The 24,650-nt window shown below is 36.8% G+C and overlaps 1 protein-coding gene across 24 annotated transcripts in view; it reads left to right on the top strand.

Moving 5' to 3' along the window:
* Window positions 1-24,650, top strand: part of DLGAP1 (DLG associated protein 1) — a gene marked incomplete at its 5' end in the record, with an annotated part of 892,564 nt that overhangs the window by 561,489 nt on the left and 306,425 nt on the right. The gene's annotated exons all lie outside the window — the stretch shown is intronic.

Consider the following 24,650-nt stretch of genomic DNA (forward strand, 5'->3'; position numbering starts at 1 on the left):
GATAGAATTTGGCAGTGAAGCCATCAGGTTCTGGCATTCATTTCCTTATAAGTAAATCTTGGTAGGTTGTACATGTCCAGGAATTTATTCATTTTTTCTAGGTAATCCGATTTGCTGGCAAGTAACTGATCATCATGACTTCTAATGATTCTTTGTGTTTCTGTGGTATCAGGTGTAATGTCTCTCTTTCATCTCTGATTTTATCGTTTGAATCTTATCTCCTTTTCCTATTCTAGCTAAAAATTTGACAATTTAGTTTATCTTTTCAAAAGCCATCTCTTTGTTTTATTGATCTTATGTTATTTTTTTTAAGTCTCTATTCCATTTATTTCTATTTTGATCCTTATTATTTCATTCCTTCTGATAATTTGGGCTTGGATAGGAATGGAGCCACCATTTGAGCCAGCTGTCCCACTCCTTGGTATATATCCAAAGGATTTGAAATCAGCATATTACAGTCACATAGCCACATAAATGTTTATAGCAGCATAATTAACAATAGCTGAGCTATGGAGACAACTTAGGTGCCCTTCAGCAGATGAATGGATAAAGAATGTATAGTATATGTGCTTAATCATTAAGAAGAACAATTTTTATGGGCTGGGGTTGTGGCTCAGTGGCAGAGCACTTGTCTAGCATGTGTGAGGCACTGGGTTCAATTCTTAGCACCACACATAAATAAATAAATAGATAAATAAATAAATAAATAAAATAAAGTTTCATCAACAACTAAAAAAGATTTTAGAAAAAAGAATGACTTTATGACATTTTCCAGTAAATGGATGGATCTGGAGACTATCATGCTAGGTGAAATAAGCTAGTCCCAAAAAGCCAAAGGTCAAATGTTTTCACTGATACATGGAAGCTAACCCCTAATAAGGGAGAAGGAAGGGAAGAATAGAAATTCATTGGATAAGACAAAGGAGAATGAAGGGAAGGGAAAGGATGGGAAAAGGAAAGACAGTGCAATGAATCTGACATAATTTTCCTATGTACATATATGAATATACCATAGTGAATCCCACCACCTTGTACATCCACAAGACTGGGATCCTAACTAGAATAAGACATATTCCATTCTTGCATAAATATATCAAAATGGATTCTACTATTATGACCTAAAAAGAACCAGTAAAAAAATGGGGGTTTAATTTTTTTTTCTAGTTCCTTGAGGTACTATGTTAGGTTATTTTTTGAGGTCTTCTTCCTTGTGTAGGTGCTTATTGCTATAAACTTCCCTCTTAGCACTGCTTTTGCTGTATCCCATAGGTTTTGAAATGTTGTATTTCCATTCTCATTTGTCCAAGGAATTTTTTTAATGTTTCCTTTAATTTCTTCATTGACCCATTAGTTATTCAGGAGAATGTGATTTAATGTCCATGAATTTGTATAGTTTCCAAAGTTCCTCCTGCTGTTGATTTCTAGTTTTATACTGTTGTGGTCAGAAAAGATACTTGATGTGACTTCTATCCCTTAAATTTGTGAAGACTTGTTTTATGGCCAAGTATATGATCTATCCTGGAGAATGGTTCATGTATATTTTGCAGTTGCTGGGTGGAATATTCTGTAAATATCTGTTAGGTCTATTGGTCTGGAGCGCAGTTTAAACCTGATGTTTCTTTGTTGATTTTTCTGTCTAAATGGTCTGTCTGATGCTGAAAGTTGGGGGTTGGAGCCCTCTGCTGTCATTTTATTGCAGCATATCTCTTTCTTTAGATCTATTAATATTTGACTTCAGTATTTAGGTTCTCTGGTGTTGGTTGTGTATGTGTTTATAATTGCTCTATCCTCTTGCTGAATCCATTCATTATGTAATGACCTTCTTTGTCTCTTTTCACAGTTTTTATTTAAAGTCTATTTATCTGATGTAAGTATAGCGCCTCCTACTCTCTTGGTTTTCATTTGCATGGTACATATTTTTCCATCCCTTCACTTTCAGTCTCTGTGTCCTCACAGGTAAAATTAGTCTCCCGTAGGCAGCATATAATTGGGTCTTGTTTCTGTTCCATTCAGCTAGATATGTCTTTTAAATGTAAAATTTAATCCACGTCCATTCAAGGTCATTATGGATAGCTAAGAACTTATTTCTGCCATTTTGTTAATTGTTTTCCATTCGTTTTGTGGATCTTTTATTCCTTGCTTACTGTATTACTTATGGGCAAGTTCTTATGCGACCTTCATACCTTCTTCCTCAGTGTGACCCAAAAAAGAGGAATTGACTTTTCTAAGAACACACAGGACCCCCGATTCAGTCTAATGCTTGTTACATGTTACCATATTGAATGTCATTTGATCTTCATCCTATGCTACATCTACTTTTGTGTGATAATGAATAATGATAAAAATAAGAAGATGAAAGAGAAGGAAGAAAAGGATAAAAAGAAAACATAACTTATTGAGAAAGTTCTATGAACTATGCTAAGCATAGGTTGTTAAGCATACATTGTTCCTGCATTGTCTTTATTTCTGAGGTTTCTGAGTAGTTGTTCTTACACTTGTTTTATATGATGAGGAGGGTGATATATTTACTCAAGATTGTATTACTGATAAGTAACAGAACTGAGATTTACACCCTGGTTTGGCTGACTCTGAAGTCTGTTCACTTTGCACTATGAACTTTGTAAGCATTTCCTTTGGTCTTTTCCTGAAGGACTTTTTTGTTCGAATTTATTTTAATAACAATCACAATTATTGGCTATAGTTTTAAAAACAAGTTCTACCTCTGACATTACATGTATAAACCTAAATCTAGTTTGGAAAGTGACCGTGTTTGAAAACAAAGGGGTACATGAGATTCATTTGCAAAGTCAGATATATAAAGGTTAAGTTGCAATAGAACCATATTATTTCATGGAACTGGAAGATAATATCTCAACTTGTGAAAGGACCATCACTCAAGGCTCATATTGCTTATTTGTTTGTTTGTTTCAGTAAAAAAACAATTGATCCCAAGAGACTACCCACCTGATTGTAGTTTGTAGCATTTTAATAGCACTGTAAGTTTCTTATGTTCAAAGAAGACATGTCTGCCCATTTAAAATCCCATGCTGGGTTTAATTTGGTGATGTTTGCTTCTGTGAGAAGTGATTTCACTGAAATGACCAGGAAGTAGGGTGGGAATCCCCAACCCCAAATTCTCTAGAAGTCAATGCGACTTTATATTTTGCCTGCTCTTACCTTTTAGGAGACCGGATATTTATTTTTCAGGTAGAGTGTGAACAATTCTGTGGGCATGAGCACCATATATTCCAGCATGTTAACTAAAGCTTTGGGAAGTTTGCCAGTTTTACTGTATGTTAAAATACCACACCAAGTCTGAAGGAAAAGATATGTTTTACTAAAGATCTACACTTAGAATTCCACTTAGTTACCTATAAAAGTGTAACTGAATTAGTGAGTCACATAATATCCAATGTGGAATTGTTACACATGCCTGCTTTTAGAGTTGGCTGCAGGTACCCAATGCATAAATAGTACTGCTGGGAACCCCAATAGAATTTAAACTAAATCCCTATAATAAAATGGCAAACTAGAGTGGTCAGACTTTGGGAATCCAGCGGAATAAGAATCATACTCGACCATGAAGTTGAAGTCAACGTAATCTGTATTATCCCACTTCTTACCTTATTTTGGGTTTTTCCTCATGTACATGCATCACATCTCAAATAATTCTAGTAAATTCTTATTTAATACTCATTCCTCTTTGTTTAAACCAGATGAAACTAATTTAAACTGATGGATATGGTCTTAATATATTCCACAGCTTCCACTTTCTTTCTCTCGTTTCAATATTTTATAAAATATCTCCATGCATAAGAATGAAAAGTTAATTATTCACTTAACAGAAAATTGTTAGGAAAAAAGAAATGAAAAAAGTCACTAAAATTAAATCATGCCAATTTATCTGATTTATGTTTTTGAAGGTGTTATTAGTTTAATGGGTGAATGGAGTGTAGCATTGTATTTCTTAGCTCCAACCAGCTGTGAATTCACCCAACTAGCATAAGACCGTCCCTTGACATCCTCTGATCCACAGATGTATAGTGAAATTTTTTTGTTTCAAAGTTTAATAAGAATTATTCTGAACAACCCTTTCATTCAACCAAGATTTGAACCCAGACTGAACTTTGGGGACGGTGACTAGATACAGGTGGAAAAGAGAAGGACCCATCTGGGGAAAGGAAGGAACAAACAGATGAGTGACAGATGGCCCAACTGGTGGAAGTCAGTAAATGGAGGAGTCATGCTCCAGTTGACAAGATGCTATGTAACTTTTTTTTTTCTTAAATACTCAAATTTCCTGAAAAGGGAAGATATGCTATAGCTTGGCAACTAAGCCAAAGCAAATGAATCTCTGGGCAGCATTTCTAAGGACAATAAATGATGTGAGGACAAGAAGAGATAAGGCAAGGAACCCTCAGAGAGGCAGGGAGGGTGCAGATTCCTGATCCAGAAGGAAGGCTATAAGCCCCAGAGGCAGAGGGGCTGACCAGGCCCTAGAGAAGATGTCCAGGGAGGCAGCACAGCACCCTTGGGGAGGGAAAATATCCTCCAATTCATAGAGCGCCATTGCACCCAGGATCAACACCAGCTGGCAGGATGGAGTCACATGGATACTGTGGGTAGCTGTAGCAACACTGTGCACCCAGAGAATTTATTTATTTATTTTTTTTAATGAGATTTATTTTTTATTTGTTCTTTTTAGTTCTACATGACAGTAAAATATATTTTGACACATCATACACACGTGGAGTATAACTTTCATTGTTTTTTTTTAATTCATTTGTATTGTAAACAAATGGGATACATCTTGTTCTCTGTACATGAAATAGAGGCATACCATTTGTGTAATCATACACTTACCTAGGGTAATAGTTTTTGATTCATTCTGTTATTTCCCCCCCCACTCCTCCCACCCCTCTTATCCCTCTATACAGTCCCTCCTTCCTCCATTCTTGCCCCCTATATGTGTCATCATCCGCTGATCAGTGAGATCATTCATCCTTTGGTTTTTTGAGATTGGTTTATCTCACTTAGCATGATATTCTCCAACTTCATCCATTTGCCTGCAAATGCCATAATTTTATTATTCTTTATGGCTGAGTAATATTCCATTGTATATATATATACCACAGTTTCTTTATCCATTCATCAATTGAGGGGCATCTAGGTTGGTTCCACAATCTGGCTATTTTGAATTAAGCAGCTATGAACATTGATGTGGCTGTATCTCTGTAGTATGCTGATTTTAAGTCCTTTGGGTATAGGCCGAGGAGTGGGATAGCTGTGTCAAATGGTGGTTCCATTCCAAGTTTTCTAAGGAATCTCCACACTGCTTTCCAGAGTGGCTGCACTAATTTGCAATGTATGAGTGTACCTTTTTCCCCACATCCTCTCCAACACCTATTGTTGCTTGTATTCTTGGTAATCGCCATTCTAATTGGGGTGAGATGGAATCATAGGGTAGTTTTGATTTGCATTTCTCTTATTACTAGAGATGTTGAACATTTTTTCATATGTTTGTTGATTGCTTGTAGATCTTCTTCTGTGAAGTGTCTGTTCATATCTGTAGCTCATTTGTTGATTGGCACCCAGAGATGTAGATGTAACTGGGGCCACACTGGGAACACCAAAAGTTCACAGCATGAGAAGAGTGGAGAGAACAGCTTGTGAAGATAACCCCAGGAAAATGAATGGTTTATTATTACACCAAAACATAACTCCTAGGGATGTACTTACTAGAGTGGAAAGATTTTTTTTCTAACAAAGGCATTCGATCTCAAGTAGGGTGAGGAGCTGCTTGGTATTAAAAGTGTATAATGAGGGTGAGATGTAGCTTAGGGGTAGAGTGCTTGCCTAACATGCATGAGGCTCTGGGTTCAAGTCCCTATACTTTGGGGGGAAAAATTGGGTAATGAGAGACTGGATGAGCATGTCATGGGTAGAGCAAGGGACATTTCCCTATTGGTGAAATTAGGGCTAATGACCCATAGGGCTTCTTTTAAATCTGATAGTCTCATCTCATGCCATCCATTATGGTGATTGGCCACTAGCCACTGGCAGCTATTTAAACTTCAAAGAAGTTAAATAAAAATTTAAATTGAGTTCCTCAGGCACACTAGCCATAGATCTAGTGATCAATAGCCACGTGCGATTGGCATTTACCACGAAGGACAGCACAGACATAAAACATACCCAACATCAGAGAAAGTTCTATTGCACAACATTCCCCTAGTTTTTTTAATTTTTCTTTTGTCTTTTTTACTATATTGATTTGTAGTAGATTTGGGATTTTCCATAAAAAGATTGTATTTTGTTGACCCACCAGTGGTTGGAAGTGTCCAAACTGACCAGTAGTTTTCTATGTGCCCACATGGGGACTGGGAGCCCCAAGGAGAGGTGAGGGTACCCTGGGAGAACCTCTACTCTTCCACTTACTTCTGGCATTAAATAAATCACTCCACCACTCTTAACATTTCTTGCTTTCTTTACAAAAAAGACTTACCTTGTGGAGTGATTTTGAGGAGTCAGTTATTTAAATTTCAGGTTGAGTATCCCTTATCCAAACTGCTTGGACCAGAAGTGTCTCAGATTTTAGATTTTTTTTTTTTTTTTAAGGTTTTGGGAGGTTTTCCTACATGTAATGAGATTTCTTGGTTCAGGACCCAAGTCTAAACACAAAATTCATTTATGTTTCATAGATACCTTATACATAGCCTCAAGGCAATTTTATACACTAGGTTAAGTGTGCCTACATTTTGATTGAAACCCATCACATGAGGTCAGATGTGGAATTTATCACTTGTAGCACCATATCTGGGATCCAAAAGTTTCAAGTTTCAAATTTAGGATTTTAAGATTAGGGATATGCCACACATAGCTATTTTCCAATAAATACAAACAACTTTTCACTAGAAATATGAGGACTGTCATGGGATCTTGCTCACCTTCTCACACACGTCTTAGTAATCACTCATTGGATGCTGGCCTTGTACCAGGTGCTGACTTCTCCCTTGGCCACCCATCCTGGACCTTTCCCCTCAGGTGCCTGCCCTACTGCTTCTCTGCAGTTTGCACCTGACTCTCCATTTTCTGGCCAGGCAGTACTTTGCATAATATTTCCATTCACACTCTTTGAGTTGTCACTACTGAAGTTCTCTTTTGGATAGTAGTCCTCATCTGGGATTCTCTTGCTTGCTAAAGAAACAAATCAGCAAAACTTTTCTCCTCTTCATGTTTATTTATAAGTTCCAAAGTTTTGGCACCTCTAAGAGTTGCATCTGGGTGCAACATGAACTCTGAAGTTGGCAATGAGTAGTCATAACTTCTCCAGCGAGCCATGCAGCTGGAGCCATTCAGGTTACCGTTTGTATGTTACCTGAGACACTCCTGCCTACCTCACATGCTTCTGCTTTTGACCAAAGGGAACGAGTTTTCTAGAAAGGCTCTTGGAGTTCATTGTGGATTTACATGAATAGTATTTTTCTTTAACCCTGTTTCCTGAGACACATGAGACTCAAACCTTTCCATTGCCCACCGAAAAATTAATGTTCTTGATTTATGGGTGTCAATGTGACTTAATCGTATCATTCTAAATTGAAAGTATAGCTTCCTATTTTAATAATAGGCAGAAGCCTCATGCAATAATAACCAAGATATGCTTTTTTTATATTCTGCTTTAGGAGAACTGGGATTACCAAACACCTGCTGTCTAGTCTCATTTGTTTACTCACCCAACTTGAAATGCATATTTTCTCATATTGCTCTCTGAAACCAAGTGTTCTTTGGTCATCTTTGACACTGAGACAGAGAGAGATTGCTTCCACCCAGAAAGCCAGGAAAATGCCATTGATGGCAGGTGCATTAGAAAATCTCACTGAGGCAGGTTCCCCCACAGCCCTCAAGGAAGAGGGTTTCCAGGACGGCAGCATTGCAGGTGTCCCTTCACAGGCTGGTGCAGAGCCAGTGACACCATACGTTGGACAGACTTCACTCTTTGGTGGAAGCTTGGGGCCAAAATCAAATGCAGACAGGCAAGGCATACCACATCCACCTAATTCATGTGTTTCCAACCTGGGCTGTGAACCCTTAAGGAGTCCAAAGATGCCTCCGATGAACTCCTGAAATTATATAAAAATTTGGGGAGGTAATGTTTGCATTTATCTTCTTGGAAATAATGTTTTTCAGCTTTGATCCTGTCTTCCCTCCCCCCAAAAAAGTCATAAACTATGAAATTTTAAAAATTAGTTAATTTTCCCTGAAAAATTAGTTAACTTTCCATCCAAAAGTGATGGTCTTCCTTCTTCCTTGCAATAATAGCTCATTAGAAAAAATTAGGGGTGGGGCTGGGGAGAGAGCTCAGTCCGCGGAGTGCTTGCCTTGCATGCACAAGGCCCTGGGTTCGATCCCAAGCACCGCAAAAAAAAAAAAAAAAAAAAAAAAAAAAAAAGAAAAAGAAAAAGAAAAAGAAAAATTTGGGGGTTATAATTTTGGAGTAATTTGAGGATGTGCAGTTTTTAAGGAATTATTATTTGTGGGTGAATATTATCAGGAATAAGCATATACTCTGTTGGAACCTGGAGGTTTATTGTAAAGGAGATTTTCCTGAGTGATCATTTCAGTTCAAGAAACAAATAACCAAGGATCTGCTTACAGACAACAACTAACGCTAAAAGGAGAGGGAAATTCAAAGACTGGTAAAACTATCCTTACTCTCAGATAGATGATAGTCTAGTGGAACATTAAATAGATACAAATAAAATACAAGGCAAATAAGAAAAAGCATAAAGATATCTGAAAAAAGTGTATGGAGATTTATAGGAAATTCAAACCTATATTTTAGGAAAGGAGGATAGAAGAGAACATTTCCCCTATTTGAGATACTTTAAAGTTTTGATAGCATTTCTATGGCAGTGTATTGGGAGAGATCGCCCTTCGTGCTTTCCCATTATTTGTTAATGTCTCAATGATTCAGCCCTGTATTCCTCATGCCTAACACAAGGCCTAGCAAATACAACTTATGTGTATGTGCATGGTTGACTCTCTGGGTTGATGGACAGAGGAGGTGGCAAGCAGGATGCAATGAAGACCAAAGACAAGGGAGGGAAAAGAATGGAAGAACGAGACCACATGACATCACAGTCGTTGTACCAGGAATCAGCCAGCCCAGCTCAGTCTGACAAGAGAGCAGTTGGAGAGAAGGTCAGAAAGGCAGAATGTCTGTGGGTCAGAAGACCGGGCACAGCTTGGCTGGGCTGAATCCTGGGCTCAGGGCATCCCAAGACAGAAGTCAAGGTGCAGCCAGTCTGTTTCTTTATCTGGAGACACTGGAGAAGATTCTGCTTCCAAATGCAATCAGGTGATGGCAAAACTTACTTCTTTGCAGTTATGCAATTGAGGTCTCTTCCTCTTCTTCTTAAAGCTGACAAACGGAACGTTGAATCTTCACCATTTGAATCACACCAGTGTCTTCTGCCACAACCTCTCTGACTCCCTCTTCTACCCTTGGCCAGAGAAAACTTTTTTTCATTTTCTTTTATTATTTTACTTTTTTATTACTTTATGATGTTAAAATAGGCATAATATAAAACTGTTAATTTAAGGGCCGATATAATTGTCTTGGGTCCACCCAGATTAAGCCAAGGTATTTGTCTGTTTTTAAGGTCTCTGATTAGTAATCTTAATCTGCAAAGTCCCTTTACTGTGCGACATAAATTCTTGGGCATGACACCAGGAGGTGAAGATTATGGGAGCCAAAATTCTGTCTTTTATGAGAATTATCAACAGAGTCAATGTGGATGGTAAATTAGTGTAGAGACCACCTACTCTGAAAGCCATGCAGTTCAAAGTTCAAGGTATAAGTTCTGGGAAGAGCAAGAACAGCTTTAGTGCCAGAAAAGTAGTGTTCAAATTCTGTTTTTTACTAATTATATAACTTTGTGTTTTTTAACTTCTCTCTGCCTTGGTTCCCTCCTTTGTAATATGGAGAGAGCAGAAACACCTATCACTCATGGTTGTTGAAAGCATTAAATGAGTTAACACGTAACACAAAAGGCCTGGAATAATGGTTAGAAAGGCAACATTATATAATGCCTCAATAAATGCTACTATTATTGAGCCTGAAAACCCAGTCGTGACAGTGTGAAAGAAAACAAGAACAGATTTAAGAAGATGCTATCAAAAACCTACCAACCAAGAAAAGCCTGGATCCAGACAGATTCTCAGTCAAGTTCTACAAGACTTCAAGGAACTAATACCAATATTCCTCAGAGTATTCCATGAAATAGAGAAGGAGGGAACCCTTTCAAACTCATTTTATGAAGCTAGTATCACCCTGATACCAAAAACAGACAAAGATGCATCAAGGAAAGAAAACTTCCAACCAATATCCCTGATGAACATAGATGCAAAAATTCCAATAAAATTCTGGCAAATTGCAAACAAAAACTTATTAAAAAGATAGTGCCCACAATCAAGTGGGGTTCATTCATCCCAGGGATGCAAGGTAGGTTCAACATATGGAAAATCAATAAACATAATACATCACATCAATAGCCTTAAAGATAAGAACCATATGATCATTTCGATAGATGAAGAAAAAGTATTCGATAAAATACAGCACCCCTTCATGTTCAAAACACTAGAAAAAAATAAGGATAGGAGGAACATACCTCAACATTGTAGAGGCTATCTATCCCAAACTCAAGGCCAATATCATTCTAAATGGAGAAAAACTGAAAGCATTCCCTCTAAAATCTGGAACAAGTCAGGGATACCCTCTTTCACCACTTCTATTCAACGTAGTCCTTGAAACTCTAGCCAGAGCAATCAGACAGATGAAAGAAATTAAAGGGATTCAAAGGGGAAAAGAAGAAATCAAACTATCACTATTTGCCAATGACATGTTTCTATATTTAGAAGATCCAAAAAATTCCACCAGAAAACTTCTAGAACTCAAAAATGAATTCAGCAAAGTAGCAGGATGTATAATCAATACCCATAAATCAAATGCATTTCTATACATAAGTAATGAATCCAGTGCAAGAGAAATTAGGAAAACTACCCCATTCACAATAGCCCCCCCCCCAAAAAAAATACTTGGGAATCAATCTAATAAAAGAGATAAAAGACCTCTACAATGAAAACTACAGAACACTAAAGAAAGAAATTAAAGAAGACTTTAGAAGACGGAAAGATCTCCCATGCTCTTGGACAGGCAGAATTAATTGTCAAGATGGCCATACTACCAAAAGTATTATATAGATTCAATGAAATTTCTATTAAAATCCAAATGTCATTCTTCATAGAACTAGAAAAAAGCAATCACGAAATTCATTTGGAAGAATAAGAGACACAGAATAACCAAAGCAATACTTGGCAAGTAGAGTGAAGCAGGAGGCATCACAATACCAAACCTCAAACTACACTACAAAGCTATGTAACAAAAACAACATGGTATTGGCACCAAAATAAACAGGTAGACCAATGGTACAGAATAGAAGACAGAGACAAACCTACATAAATAGTTTTCTCATACTAGAAAAAGAGGAAAACATACAATGGAGAAAAGATAGCCTTTTCAACAAGTGGTACTGGGTAAACTGGAAATTTATATGTAGCAAAATGAAATTAAATCCCTATCTCTCACCCTGTGCAAAACTCAACTCAAAATGGATCAAGGGCCTAGGAATTAGACCAGAGACCCTGCACCAAATAAAAGAAAAAGTAGGCCCAAATCTTCATCATGTTGTTTTAGGACAAGATTTCCTTAATAAGATTCCTAAAATGCAAGAAATAAAATTAAGAATCAATAAATGGGATGGATTCAAACTAAAAAAGCTTTTTCTCAGCAAAGGAAACAATAACATGAAGAGAGAGCCTACAGAGTGGGAGAAAATCTTTACCACACGCACTTCAGATAGAGCTCTAATCTCCAGAATTTATAAAGAACTCAGAAAACACCAAAAATACAAAGAACCCAATCAATAAATGGGCTAAGGAACTGAGTGGGCACTTCACAGAAGAAGATATGCAGTCAATCAACAAATATATGAAAAAATGCTCAACATTGCTAGTAATTAGAGAAATGCAAATCAAAACTACTCTAAGATTTCATTTCACTCCAGTCATAATGGCAATTATTAAGAATACAAGCAGTAAGTGTTGGCAAGGATGTGAGGAAAAAGGCACACTCATACATTGCTGGTGGGAATGCAAATTGTTGCCACCACTCTGGAAAGCAGTATGGAGATTCCTTAGAAAACTTGGAATGGAACCACCATTTGACCCAGCTATCCCACTCCTTGGTCTATACCCAAAGGACTTAAAATCAGCATATTACAGTGACACAGCCACATCAATGTTTACAGCAGCTCAATTCACAATAACTAGATTGTGGAACCAACTTAGATGCCCTTCAATAGATGAATGGATAAAGAAAACACAGTATATATACACAATGGAATATTTTTCAGTCTTAAAGAAGAATAAAATTATGGCATTTGCAGGTAAATGGATAGAATTGGAGAATATCATGCTAAGTGAGATAAGCCAGTCCCCAAAACCCAAAGCTCAAATGTTTTCTTTGATAAGTGGATGCTGATACATAATGGGGGTGGAGAGTAAGGGAAGATTGGATTGGGCAGAGGGGAATGAGGGGAGGAGACAGGGCAGGAGGGTAGGAAAGATGGTGGAATGAAACAGACATCATTACCCTTATACATGTATGATTGCATGAATGGTGTGACTACATCCTGTACAACCAGGGAAATGAAAAGTTGTACTCCATTTGTGTACAATGAATCGAAATGCATTCTACCCTCATATATAATTAAATAGAACAAATTTAAAGATAAAAAATAACAGATTTAACAGATACTGCAGAAGTTGCTGTTAGAAATCACAATTCTTAAGTCAAACTTTTGAGAAACTAAAATTCTATACTATCTGTATTAGCATCCTATGGCTGCTATAACAACCACAAACTTATGGTTTAAAAGAACACAACTTTATTTTTATTTTATTTTATTTTGTACTTGAATTTTTTTTTTTTATTTTTACAGACTTGATTATGCTCTATAGTATAGTTTAAGGTCTGGTATTGTGATACTTCCTGCTTCACTCTTCCTGCTCAGGTTTATTTTATTTTTTATTCAATATGTAATAATTGTACATATGAATAAAGTTCAGCATGACATGTGAACACATGCATATAGCATGCACTGATAAAAGCCAGCCGCCATTTATGTACCCTCCCACCACCCACACACCCTTCTCAGTCTCTGGTAATCTCTTCCTGATACATGAGAATTCAGTAGCTTCACCCACTTTTCTTCCTACAATTAAAATGCTCTTAGTTTCATCTGAAAGTAGTGTTCCTTTCTTTGAGACGTTATACCTGCCAATGTTTATCATGTGAAAGTTCCTTCAGTGCGTTTTTCAGAGCAGAGGGGTCTTCCTCTAGACAATATTGAATTTATTGGGTCCAGATTCCTCTTTGCCTATGAGTCACATATTTATGGCTTCTTTTTATTTGAAATTTTTATTATTCTCTTAATAAATCATTTTCTTCTTATACTAATTTCTCATATCATTTAAATCCCTTCCAGTGTCTATAAATGTAAATGCAGATGATCTCTGACTTATGACTGTCTGACTTACAATTTTAAGTACTTTTATTAGTGCATTATAGTTTTACCCAATAGTGGGGTTCATTTTGACATAATCATACATGCCTGGAATATATGCTTCAATTCTCAGTGCTTCCTTTTTCCCTGTCCTCCTCCCTCCCCTGTTCCCTTTTCTCTATTCTATTGGTGTTCCTTCTATTTGTTTATCGCTCTTTAATTGCTGCTTTATTAATATACATAAAGGTAGAATTCACTGTAATATATTCATATATGCACATACCATAATTTGGTCAATATCATTCTGCAGTTCCTCCCTTTTTTGGACTTTCTTTCTCATGTGCCAAAGTGACATTCATTCAGTAGAAACTGTACTTCAAGTCTTGAGTTTGGATCTTTTTTCTGAGCTAGTGATATGCTTAATGATGCTGTCTCTGGACAGTGGCAGTGAGCCACAGCTCCTGGTCAGTCACACAATCATGAGGGGAAATGACTGAGACTCCACAGACACTGTGTTACTAAGTAGAATGTTCAGTAGGTTAGGTTATGTTTTCAATGTATTGTGTCCTGACGTTATAGCCCATCTCGTAGGGTGCTTGCCTAGCACGTGCAAGGGCCCGGGTTTGAATCCCCAGCTCCACGGGCGACTAAAAAAAAAAAAAAAAAAAAAAAAAAAAAAAAACGCTTCAACATATTCAACATATGGTGGGTGTGTTGCAGTGGAACCCCATCCTACCTCAGGGAGCATCTGTACATAGTGTATTTTTAGTATAATCACTTTTTAAATTATTTTTTGTTGTAGATGAACACAATGCATTGATTTTATTTATTTATTTTTATGTGGTGCTGAGGATTGAACCCAGTGCCTCAAACATACTAGGCAATCTCTCTGCCACTGAGCCACAACCCCAGCCCTAATACAATCACTTGTGAGAAGTAAGTGGAAATACTCTGCTAAAATCTGGGACTATAAAGCTGCAATGATCTCATTCTTTCCCTTAAGGAACTCTTCTTATACTGAGCAGAAAAGGAGCCTGCTGGTGAGAATTTTTTAGATAGGGAAAAAAAAAAAAAAAAAACATTTTAAGTATAGAATTGACTGATCTTGGAGATGGGTTGACTCATCTGTCAGGAATGTGAAGAGTAGAAATGGTGATCAGTTTATAGTTTGAAAAACTGGGTGCACGTCAGTACTTTCAACTGAGATAAATAAGACGAGTCAAATAGTAAGTTTGGATGGGGAAGATGATGTCATTCTAGCCATGCTGAATCTCATGCACTTATAGCATATCAAGTTGAAGATGCCCCCACAGGCAAGCTTTCATTTATTCAAATGCTGTTCTAGACGTTATTACAGTCAATGAGACTGTAGTTCAGGCTAAGCTAGAAGTGATAAAGAGAGAAGTAAAGGTAACTTTCTACCATATCTTAAATATACCACATTATCAAGAATTGAATGGGGCAGGTGAGAAAGAGGGAGAAGGGAAGGCAGCTGAATTTATGATTTCTGGAGTTCAGGAAGATGTCAGGACTGGAGAAGGTATTTGGAAGTTAGCACATAGGAAGTAGAGAAGAGTTTGACAGTGAATGCGATTGCAGGGGACAGGTGCAAAGGCAGAAGATGAGGCTGTCCCAGTCACTTGCATGGGTTACACAAACAAGAAGCAATAGGGGAGCAATAGCCAGGGTCATAACCATAGGAGGAAATCAGAAAGGTATGGAAGCAGAGGGAGAAGAGGCTTTCAAGAAGCAGGGAAGTTCAACAGGTGGTCCAGCCAGACAGTGAAAAGTCTACGGTGAACTTGGCAATTGCTTAACTATTGACTGCACCAGTGGTTTCTCTAAAGTGATGGGATAATAGTCATTTTGTAGCAGTTTAATAAAAGCTTAATATTTTAATAAGTCTATCATTTTCATGAAAAAATGTATAGCTATTGTAGTATGCAAATAAAATACTCTTAGAATATTCATTTCTCAATCATTTGGCTTTTGAATTTTTTTTTTTAGTTTTCACCATTATGAATAACGCCATAAATATATTTTTCAATGAAAGATGGAAACCTTTTTCTTGTTTTTATTCCCAAATATTGTCAAGTTGAAGAGAAAAGAGCAAGTTAATCTGGCTATCTTAAAATAACTTGAATATTCTAATTTTGCATAATTATTATGCAAAGACATTGTTTACACTTTCTATTTTCAGATGAAGAAAGCTCAAATGTCCAGGCTGTTGTCTCACTTAGAGTGTACACTTCTGAAGCAATCATTTTCTTCTTACTAAATACCAAAACACTCTATTCATGCAGCATCATAGTATGTAATACCAAGCAGAAATCCATTTCCTTTCTTTATATTACAAACAAGTTAATACCCACTAGTAATAGGTTTCTTCAGTTTCAAGTGACTAAAGTAATTTCCCACCTATTAGCTATTTTTGTTGACCTCACTTCACTAGAGTTCCTCAATCTCAGCTTAATTTTAGCAATCACAATTCTCTCATCTAATTAACAAAAAAATGGGGTCATTGCCTCAGTGGCCTGCATTCAACCTTATTTTGACTGGCAATTTTCTAATAATGTCTCACGGTCTTTCCACCCCTATACTTATAATAGGAGTTTCTGTTCCATTGAGTTCATTTCTCTTTCTCCGGTTCTCTTTGCTCTCATTCTGTTTTTCTTTTTCACAATTCTTTTTCTCTTCCTCTTATTTCCTTAGAAACCTAGCCAAGTCTCTTAGTGTTGTAAACTCCTCAGTAAGTGCCCAATTGTTAGTTCCAGAGAAATTCTGGAAGTACACAAGTCAGGCCAAAGGTCATGCATCATGGTAAGCTTTCTGTGCATTAGCAAATGACCTTGGAAAAGGTTGTGTGATATTCACCCAGCAGCACCTCCCATGCTTGGCACCCCTGTAGAAGATGCTTCTCAATTATGAATTCAAACATGCCTCCCTTTTACTTAATTGTAAAACTATCTAGAACATATCTAACTACTCTTCTGCATGGCAGTCCTTCACATATTTAACAGAAATCACTCTTTGCCCCAAAGTCTTCATCACTCTGCCTTCCATGGACCTACTTCCTTAGGAAATTCTTTGAGAACAGGTCTGGAAGTGCTTTCAGCATCCCAACTGACAAATCATATCTTGTCCCAAGAAAAGAAACACCCCTCTGAGTTTATGGTACTATTGTGTGAATGATATTTCAGTTAGGTTCAGATTTCACAGTGCTATGTGAAAATCTTTGGACATGAGCATCCTCCTTCTCTTGGGGTGCTAGTTTGTCCAGTAGCCTCATCAAAATGTCCTCCTGAGTTAAATTTCTGGGAACATTTCTTCATGTCTGATCATGTTGACATATTTCCCCACCCTGTACTGTGTGCACTTGAGCCGTTTAGCATGCGTTGTTATATAGATGTAAACACACCTTCCTAGCCCAGGGTCACTGGCTACTATCATGTAGCTGGGCACTGCTCACCTCTAAGTAGCACCACCTACAAGTAGTTATCTCAGTATTATTTGTTTATTACTGTAAATTTCTAGCAAATGGCAATAGAATCTTGTGGAAGAGACAGATTGTTTCTAATTCACCCACCTAAAAGTGCCATTTGGACTATCAAAAAGAATTCTCACTGTCAAAATTGGAGAACATTAAATCTGAAATCAAATAAATATCTTCCTAAATGTGTTACGTTGTAAATCTTATCATTGTGTCTGATGTATCATCATCATTGAAGCTGATAATTTTAGAGAGGTTAAGAATAAGGCCAAAATAGAAAAGTTTACACTAAACTCTTAGAGAATGTCCTGTTTTCCATGAAATTATTTATGTGCCATTTAGGAAAAACCATTCAATCCATTAGGAATCTCCTATCTAGTCCATATTTCTTCATTATTGTTTTATTACAGGTGTGGCTGTAAGTAATACACTTATAAATTAATAGACATGATTGGGGAAATTCTGTAAAGTATAGAAGAACATAGGGAAGATGAAAATCTACCAGTGAGAACCATTGCCTGCTAACTCTTTTATATTGGTCCTGTTCTTTGAAAAGACTGAAAATATTGAAAACCTCTGAATAAACTCATGGAAGAGGAAAAAGAGAAAGCATGCAATAAACACCGTTAGGACAGGGAAAAAAAGGGAACGTTTACATACAGAGCGGATGTTACATCTAAACATGAAAATAGGAAAAAGAATTTTCCACAGCACATTGAAAAATTGTGTTTAATTTCTTAGAAAAATAAATTGTTCAGAACTCAAAAAAAAAAACCACGAAACCAAAAAAAAAAAAAAAAAAAAAAACCAGAAACCTTAAGTTTAAGTTTAGAATTTGTTCAGAAGGAGAAAACACCAAACTCAGTTAGTTTTATGAAACTTGGAAGGAAAATTTCCTTCCTGCCATATAAAAATTCATGTAGAGCTCACAATAACAATAAAAATAAAAAGATGACCAATTCATTTTAGGATTTAGTGTAGTCTTAAGTGAGATAAAGAAAAGAAAATATGAGAAAGAAAAATTGCAATTTAATTTCTTTCATGGATCTAATGTAAAACTTCTTAATAAACTTGGGAGTAAAATTTAAAAATTATGAACAATGTAAAATAAAATGGCCATATGACTTTTAATTTAGTAATAAAAAGAGGGCTTAACAGAAAGATAATCACTAAGGGCACTACAAGACTGAAAGAGAAAACATGTATGGGTATCTCAAAATAGGAAGAAAAGGTATGTCAAAATATTCAACAGCCATTAATGATTTAATAACCAAACACACACACACACACACAACACACACACATGCACGCACACAAAACACATGAAGAGTAGGAATAAAATTCTTAAAGTCCATCCTAATATAAGAACTTCTTGTCATGTTGGGTCACTAAGGTATTCCTTTTTAAGTTCAAAATAAGACAATAAACCCCTCCTAAAATATACCAAACTAGGTTTTGGCCACTAGTTCTTTTGATGAGATTTTTTTGTTGTTAAATTCATGCTCATCTAGAGTTTCTCCTCTAGTATTTTTCCCTAGACAAGCTCATTTAAGAATTATTACCAAAATTCTCATCACATTCTAAGCTCTTTCTCCTGGTGTCCTCATACGTGAAGGAGAGCTTGCCTGGATGAGAGTCCACCATCCTGCCTCCTTTCCTTGGTGTCTTATAGATAGTCCTGCACTGTGTGCTGCGGTTAGATGTTTCTGTGCAAAGTCTGGTGTCTGCTTCATTTTTCTCTCCCTTAGCTGATATGATTTTTTTGACCGACCACTTAAAGAATTCTTTCCAAAATTTTTTCTAGGGTATGACTTTACACTGACCATTCTGGATGACTGTTCATTGATACAAAAGATACCTTTCAGATAGGTACATTTAAGGTTCTTTTATTTCAGAACAGTTCTCCTGAATTGCATTCCATTGTTTTGACTTTCTTTTTTTGTTTGTTTGTTTGTTTGTTTTTGTTTTTTAAATTATTTTTTAATTTTTTACAGACTGCATTTCGATTCATTGTACACAAATGGGGTTGTTCTGACTTTCTCTTTTGGGGTTTATGACTATGTCCATGTTGAGTCTCCTTTGCCTGGCTTAAATGTACTTTCCTTTCTCTCTAATCCTTCTTTTAAAAAAATACTTTTTTTAGTTGTAGATGGGCACAATACCTTTATTGTATTTATTTATTTTTATGTGGTGCTGAGGATCGAACCCAGTGCCTCACACGTGCTAGGCAAGTGCTTTACCACTGACACACAACCCCAGCCCATCTCTAATCCTTCTCTATGTTTTGTACCTCTGTATCATTTATTTGCTCTTTTTCATTTTTATCTTTGGTGCCTTTCTATTTACCTTCCTTCCCTTCAATTCTACCAATTCCTGTTTCACATCCTGCAGCAATCTGCCAATAACACCCTGTTGATCACTCCATTCTTCCCTGAGTTCTTCTAATTCTACTTTAGGATCTTTCCCTTATAGCTGTAATTGCTTTATTAATTATTCACTTAATAATGAGATTCTGGGCTAGGTACTTAAATCTTATTTCTGACAACATATTTTTCAGATGAGTTTTCATTATCTACAAGAAATTTGTGGCTGCTCTTTTTCACATGTCTTATAGGATCTTCATGTTACTTTTATGTTACTCCCATTTGAATGAGTTGGATTTTCCTAGACAGTTAGAAGGTTCCTGGGGGTGGCAAGGGTAGAGAGTAATTTTCTGACCATCAAGGGCTTCCTTTGTTGCTGTTATAGTTATGAACAGCTCCTTGTGATATGATGTATCTATATAATCACGTGTCCCTTGACACTGAGGACCAAACTTAATTCTGTTCCTCCTCAATTACATCATGATTTACTTCACAGGTTGTCTGACACATGGGGATACAGATTACAGAGTAATTTTCATAAACAGTTTAGAATTTTTCTGGCCCTTAATGAGATGTGCCATTCATCTTCCACCAGTTACATTAACCCCCGTCTTTTCCACAGCGCTTGCCTTCTAGATTAAAGCCCACACTTTTGGGGAGGGAATATTCCTTTGGGGAAGTGAATATTCAATGAATATTTCTGAGCTCTGCTGCAGCATCAAGATCCCTAAAATACCTCCCATCTATTTACCACATTAATCTCACTTCCCTCCGTGGCTTTCTGACTCTGACTTTGGAATTTGGAGATGTTCTGCTGCTTTTGCTAAAAATGTAATTTGTGGGTATTTCTTTTCATTTTGTTCCATTGTTGTTTTTGTTGTTTGGATTGGATTCCAAGAGAAGTGAGCAAATTCAGTTCTTGTGGAAATGGATCCTGTTGGAAATATTTTCCCTCTGTTTTGTTGTTGTTGTTGTTTGTTTTGCTATGAAGATAACTTTGCATAAGGAAATTTGGTGTTTGTGTTTACCTACCAACCAAGTTAATCTTTAAAAATAAAAATAAATTGCATTCAGCTTATCACATTGCTCTCAGCACTCAGAGACCTTCTGTTGAACTACCTATTCTAGAATGAAGCAAAGCTACAAAGTCAAACCCATCAAGCTGCTATGTGTAAATCAAATCTTTTTGAAGATTCAAAAGTCTTGTCCATCTTTAGACTTTTGCTGCCATCCTTACTCACATTGAATCCAGGATCCTACCAAAAGCTCTTGGAGTTAGAATTTGGCATAAAAACTCAATCTTACTGTTTTTAGATGTGTTATCTTTTAAAAAGAATGTCCTAATTGAGAAAATTGAATTTTTAACCTAATAAGTCTTACAATGTTTTAACCCAACATCCTGAATACTGACTTTATAAGAAAAATGTATGTGTTGGGCTAATGGCAGATTTTAATGATGTAGTGCTAAATTGACCAGGGAAAGATACAGAAGGGCCAGATTTTAAACAAGAATATAATACTGATGCCCTTTATGAAACACAAGCTTTGAATCTTTTGCTAGTGGCAATTGTACTCTCATCACCTTCTCACTCCAGCCTACTAATTTAAGAGCTTTGCTATTCATTCATTCAAAAAATTATTAAATATCTACTATTGCTAGGCTCTATGTATACGCAAAATATACAGTGATGATCAGAAAGGTTTTGGTCCAGCTCTCCTGCACCCTATTGTCCAGTGGTGAGATAAACATTATTGAAATCAATCACACAAATGAATGTAAATCTACTACCATGGATATTATTGAATTATTCAGCTCTTCTAGCAAGGTACTGTCTGTAATCAGGGTGGTCCCTGTCTCCATTAAGGGGCACTGTGGCTGAATTCAGCTTCCCACACGACTGAAGTTCTCATGGATTCTAAGGTATATGCGGCTGGCATTTTTTAGCACTGTCCAACAACATCTGCCACCAAAGATCAGGTCAGACTTCCCGGTTCCCAAAACCAAAATGTTTACTCCCTGCCTTTTCTCCCCGCAACATACCCCTTTTTCCTTGCCATATTAGAAGAGTGGCCAACAATAAGTCAGGTCTTACCATAATGAGTTTAATCAAGAGTGAGTCTTTTAAAAGATGCTATGAGTGTAGTGGCCCCTGCACCTTTTGACCTTTCTGCTCCTAAGTAAAAACCTTTCCCAAGTGATCACCTGGCTCAGTCCCTATAAAGGAGATTATGTAAGAGCATATTGATGAGAAGTTCAGCAAAGCATGTCTTAGGAAGTAATGGCTGGGACGGGATCCAAAGGGAGAACTAGCCGAAACCGGATGAGTCCAGGGAATCATGTCTGAAGCAGAAGGACAAGCATATGCAAAGGCAGAAACAAAAGGGCCAGAAATGAGCCTAGTGTGGCTAGATCACCACAAGGATAGGAGATAAGTCTGCGGAGATATGCAGGACTCCATCAGACCATGTTTAAAATGTAAACCTTTAGGTCCTTGTTCATGTGGGAGGGAGGATTGGGGAAGGCTGATATTTACTTTGTCTTTAAAAACATTTCTTTGCAAAGTGTGAAAACAGAAAAGCAATGGAAAAGGAAAACCAATGAGAAGACAAATACAGTATTCTAGGTTTAAAAAAAAAAAAAAAAAAGGTGGCTGGAACTAAGAGGATAACAATGATATTGGGGCAAGTGGGTAGTGTCCAGATTTCAAATCTATGGGATTTGGTGAGGTGGAGAAAGAGGAAAGTGTCCATAAGAGTACTTATGTTCCTGACTTGCATAAAAGTTGGTGACTCCTTCACAGAAGTAGGAAACTCCAGAAGAACCCCAGTATATTTACTCTGGAGGGTAGAGATGGAGACAGAAAGAGTTTGATTTGGAAGGTGCCATGAATGCAGTGTTTTGAAGTATTTAAATGAAGTTGTCAAGTACCTGAAGTTCATTTGGGAGTTCTGGAAAGATAATATGAATTTATGCAGTATCTGCATTGGAGAAATTTTCCTGTGGTTCAGGTTACTCCTCACCTTGTTTTTTCTTCTACCCTTTCCAATGTGAAGCTCATGTCACTGGATAGAGACAAGAGTAGGAAAACAAAAGTTTGAGAGTTTGATATTTTGCCTTTCTTCTCCCTCCTCCTCCCTGCTCCTCCACCTCTTCTTCCTCCTTCGTCATCATCATCTGTTCACATTAAACCATCTGGAGCAGACTTTGGGATTTTCCTTGTTCTTCTATTTGTTCTAAGGACTTAAAAAAAAAAAATTCAGAAACCTCATTTCACTCTGGGCTTTAGCCCCTTGGTGTAACTCTTGTAGGCACTCATCACTCCCTGTACTGTTCCTTAATTGAGAACCTATCCTCCACATTTAAAATTTCAAGTTTCTTTGATCAAAATACTTCAAACCCCTTATTGTCCAATGCTTTTGGTTTCAAGGGCTTTCTTCTTTTATTCTCATCTAGATCACTTGATTCCTATCAGTGTGATTAAGTTTTGTGATCCTGCTTTCCCTCTTGAGTCATCTGCCTATTCATGTTATCTCATCAAAAACAAGTGTCCGTCCTCTCGTTCTCCTTCCTCCACTTCCTCTTCCTTCTCTTTCTTCCCTTTTCTCTTTGTTCTCTTCTTCTTCCTCTTCCTGTTTCCTTCTTTATTCTCCCCTTCCTCCTCTTCATCTTCTTCACTCTCCTCTCTCTGATGTTGAGGGTTTTCCTTTTCTTTTTTTAATTTTTTTTTATTTCTTACAGACTGAATTTTGATTCATTATACACAAATGGGGTACATCTTTTCATTTCTATGGTTGTGCAGGATGCAGATTCATACCATTCATGTAATCATACATGTACAGAGTAATGATGTCTGTCTCAATCCACCATTTTTCATACCCCTCCTCATTTCTCTCTGTGTAATCTAAAGTTTCTCCATACTTCTCTCACCCCCTCCCCCTCCCCCACTAGATATCATTCCCTTATCTATTCCACTTATCAGGGAAAACATTCAGCCTTTGGTTTTTGGAACTGGCTTATTTCACTTAGCATGATATTCTCCTTGAAAGTTAGCTGCAAGGGCTAGGGTTGTGGCTCAGTGGTAGAGCACTTGCCTAGCACATGTGAGGCACTGGATTTGATCCTCAGCACCACATAAAAATAAGTAAATAAAATAAAGGTATTGTGTCCATCTACCACTAAAAATATTTAAAAAAAAAAAAAAAAAAAAGAAAGCTGCAATAAAACATCAGCACAGATGGTTCTTCAGTTCTACCTACAGCCCTTCAGTCCTCAAGAGTCACACACATCTGGGTTCGTTCTTTCTCCTCCTTTACCTCTCTCTACCTGCCTTTAATAGAATTTATTATATATGACTAATTCATGTAACAATAAGCATTACTCGGCAACTTTCCATGACAAATTAGTTTTATGAACATCCTTATTGAGATTCCATTCACAAAGCTTTAAATTCACCTATTCGAAGTGTACAATTTGGTGTTTTTAGTATATCCACAGAGTTGTACACCAAAATCAAAGCTAAAAACATTTTCTTCACTCTCCAGTAGGAGACCTTGTAGACATGAGCTGTAACTTCCCAGCACTTCCTTCCCAGGACAACTACTAGTCTACTTTGTAGTTTCTGTCTCTGCTGGACATTTCTTTATAAATTGGAATCATAAAGCATGTGATCTTTTGTGTCTGACTTCTTATAATCAGCATACTGTTTTCAAAATCCATCCATATTGTAGAATGTGTCAGTATGTCATTTCTTTTTATTGTCAAGTATATGGACATGCTGCATTTTTGTTATCCCATTCATGAGTCTGTGGACATTAGGGTTATTTCTGTTCTTGCTGTTCTGAATAATGATCCTACAAATATTTGTTTCCCAATTTTTCTGTGAAAAATTTGTTTTCATTTTTCCCTGTATATGCCTAAGAGCATAATTGCTGGATCATATGATAACACTGTGCTAAACATTTTTAGATAACTCAATCATTTAACTATCCCTTTTCTTTATACTTTCTCATTAAAGATAGCCTGGCCTTTTATGGATTCAGGAGAGGAGAATTTGGGGGTTTGGTTTTCCAGTGACAAAACAATAAAAGTTAAAAAGCCTTTGCTCTAAACTAAAATTGCTTGGCAGCCATATTGATCTTGTCTGTTGATAACCTAAAACTGGTCTTCCTATG

The sequence above is a fragment of the Sciurus vulgaris genome, assembly GCF_902686455.1.
Source record: "Sciurus vulgaris genome assembly, chromosome: 13".
In the NCBI taxonomy this organism is placed as follows: Eukaryota; Metazoa; Chordata; class Mammalia; order Rodentia; family Sciuridae; genus Sciurus; species Sciurus vulgaris.